Source organism: Guillardia theta (genome assembly GCF_000315625.1).
Source record: "Guillardia theta CCMP2712 unplaced genomic scaffold GUITHscaffold_248, whole genome shotgun sequence".
Classification (NCBI taxonomy): domain Eukaryota; class Cryptophyceae; order Pyrenomonadales; family Geminigeraceae; genus Guillardia; species Guillardia theta.
The window spans coordinates 39,270-39,492 of NW_005434428.1; positions in this window are offsets into that span (position 1 = coordinate 39,270).

Genomic DNA, 223 nt, shown 5'->3' on the forward strand with positions numbered 1-223 from the left:
CTTACGGCGCCCTTGTACTGCTGGTTGCTCTCGTGCTTGTCGAAGGAGTAGATCATCAGGCCGCGCCTCCCGTCCGCATCGACATGGATCTCACTCAGGAACTCGGCGTTCTTGAGCGGCTTGTCCTCCAGCGGCGCCTTGCCCCAGCCCGCGGAGAAGGGCGCCAGCACCACAAAGTGGCTCGGCAGCGACCTGGAATCGCCGCCCGACATCGTCTTCGCCT